Below are 2,902 nucleotides of genomic sequence, written 5' to 3'. Positions count from 1 at the left end.
TTTCAAGACTTGGGGAGTTTCAATTAGGAGGTTGTCAATGCCATTTTCGTTGATATCTTCTTCTTTTGGTAACCTTAAATCGCAAATGTTTGTTTGTTTAATGATCTCCCATATGTCACATAGGGTTTATTCACTTTTTAAAATACTTTTCTCTTTATTTTTGTCTGAGTTGTTTCAAATGTCTTCTCCTCCAGATCAGACATTCCTTCCTCCACTTGGTCTATTGTGTTGTTGAAACTCTCAACTGCATTTTTATCTCATTGCTTAAAGTTTTGGCATCAAAGATTCTATTTGATCATTTATCGCAATTTCTATCTGCTCAGTGAATTTCTCAGTCATGTGATCTATTTATTTCCTAATTTATTTGAGCTGTCTATCTGTATTCTCTTGCATTTCATTTAGCTTCATTAGGATCAGTATTTTAAAATCTTTTTTAGACATTTCATAAATTTCCTTCAGATCAGAATCTATTTCTGGAGAACTATCATGTTCTTTTGGAAGTCTCATGCTTCCTCACGTGTTCACCTTTCCCGTGTCCCTGTGCTGACATTTGTGCATCTAGTGCAACAGTTTCTTCTTCTTTATGGAGGAAGTTTTACTGGAAAAGATTTTGTTTAGGTGGAATGCAGGGTATCACTTGGGTTGTTGATTTGGCTCTGATTTTAGTTGAGTGCAGGTGTGTAACTTCTAAGAGATTAGTTTTTATCAGTTCAGCAGTGTCTACGAGTGTCACCATTGTCTGGTCTACAGCAGGTTGTGGAGGTAGAAGTATGACTTTGAAGTGGATATTGGCTTCCTAGGTTTTTTGTCTTCAGTCTCCAGAGAGTTGGGTGTCAATCATACTAGGGTTTGTGATGGCTAGAGCCTACATCTTGGTGTTGCAGAACACAAAGGGGGTTCTTCTCTTGTCCCACCCAGCAAAGCTGAGTGATATTGTAGTTAATAGATCTTAGACTATATGATATGGATGGAATCTTCCTCAGGCCCTGTTATGAAAGTGTGATTGGTGTCGGGTCTTACAGCACCAAAACTTTTAATCACAAACTGGAGAATGTGAAAAGGACCTTGTCCCAGTACTACAGGATGGCTACAAGGTATACTGGGGATTTGCGCTGTAAGGTGTGGCCTGGAGTGGTGGAATTCAGATAGCTTTTTCCCTAAGTTCCTCAGGGTAGATTTCAGTGACACTGGAGACTCTAGTACTGATAGTCACTGTCCTAGAATTGCAGGATACAGCGGGGTCTTCCCTCAAGTCTCAAGGGCAATATCCAATATTTTTTTTTACAGTCAGAGTGGACAGTGAGAGAGAGAGAGATGGAGAGAAAGGTCTTCCTTTGCCGTTGGTTCACCCTCCAATGGCCGCTGCAGCTGGCGCGTTGCGGCCGGCGCACCGCGCTGATCCGATGGCAGGAGCCAGGTACTTATTCTGGTCTCCCATGGGGTGCAGGGCCCAAGCACTTGGGCCATCCTCCACTGCACGCCCTGGCCACAGCAGAGAGCTGGCCTAGAAGAGGGGCAACTGGGACAGAATCCGGCACCCTGACCGGGGCTAGAACCCAGTGTGCAGGCACCGCAAGGCAGAGGATTAGCCTAGTGAGCTGCAGCGCTGGCCGTCAATAGCCAATTTTGTTGGCAATTGTGGATTTGCAGCCACTAGGCTGAAATGGAGGAATACAGATAAGGCTCTCCAGATACTTTAGGTGAATTTGAGTTATTCTAGGAATTGTAGCACCCATAGTAATTGTCCCAGATCTACAAGGTACAAGCAAATCTGTGCCCAGTTTCCCTAGGGCATTAGGGGTTGCACTGGGGATTGTGCATGGGGCACCCAGCACTGTGTGTAAGGAGGCACAGTAGGGGCCTTTCTCAATTGGATATTTTATGGGCTTCTGGTGGTGCTGAGCTCCAAGGTGATAAGGGGAACTTTCCTGGAATATGTAGAATGAGTGAGTGAGGCTCCAGGTGCAGAGGGCTTGCTCTCTGTGCTTGAAAGTACACTGTCGAGGTGGAGCCAAGATGGCAGAATAGTGAGGGTGTGCACTGATAGTCCGAGAAAAGATAGTTTAATAAAAGTGGAGTTACTGTAGTTTCAGGGAAAGGTTTGGGAAAAAAACTGCAGAGAAAACTCTTCCGGATCTAGTGGATGTGACACGGAGGACCTACGGGGAGAGCTAGGGTGCCCATGGCTCGGGAGTCCAGCCGCAGAGTCTACACAGCAGCGCTGGAAGGGGAGGTGAGGCGAAACCTCAGTAGCCCGAGACATTGGCAGGGAAACGGCAGAAAAAGCCTAGAGGGAACGAGGCTTGAAGCCCCGCTGGGGAAAGTTCACCAGGCTAACTAGAGGAGAGAAAATAAATAAATAAATAAATAAGTAAAAGGGACCAGCATGGACACGGGCCTCTTTCTCCACTCACCTTACAAAGGCAAGCAAGACAAAGAGCAGGCGCCATTTTGGACAGTAGTAAAGTGACGCCTGCCATTAGACAAGCAGAAAAACCTGACTCTGGTGGGGAGAAATAACAAGACGTTAGGACCTAGTGAATGTGTGGAGCTAATGAACTGAGACTGTGAAAATCTGAGGGTGTGGGAGAGAACTCATGGAGTACACAAACTCAGTAACCTTGGCAACCCGGTGGGAGACTACAGAGAAATTTGAGATCACACTGAGGACTGCATAGACCCTTTGTGTGGTCCTTAGGGCATAGCAGATGAATTTTATACCCACAGGGGCCATATTTCATACATTGACTACCCTCAATTCTTCTCAGCTGTAGGGAATTACTTCCCTTGTGAGTTAAAGAGAGAGAGAGAGATTTACCACTACCAACCTGGGTGAGTCACCTTTGGCACACCCTTAACCATGAAGAACCTAACAGAGCTCTCTGGCCACACCCATCACAAG

Source organism: Oryctolagus cuniculus, chromosome X (assembly GCF_964237555.1).
Source record: "Oryctolagus cuniculus chromosome X, mOryCun1.1, whole genome shotgun sequence".
Classification (NCBI taxonomy): Eukaryota; Metazoa; Chordata; class Mammalia; order Lagomorpha; family Leporidae; genus Oryctolagus; species Oryctolagus cuniculus.
The sequence above is the reverse complement of the archived record's forward strand: the minus strand, read 5'-3'. Positions refer to the sequence as shown.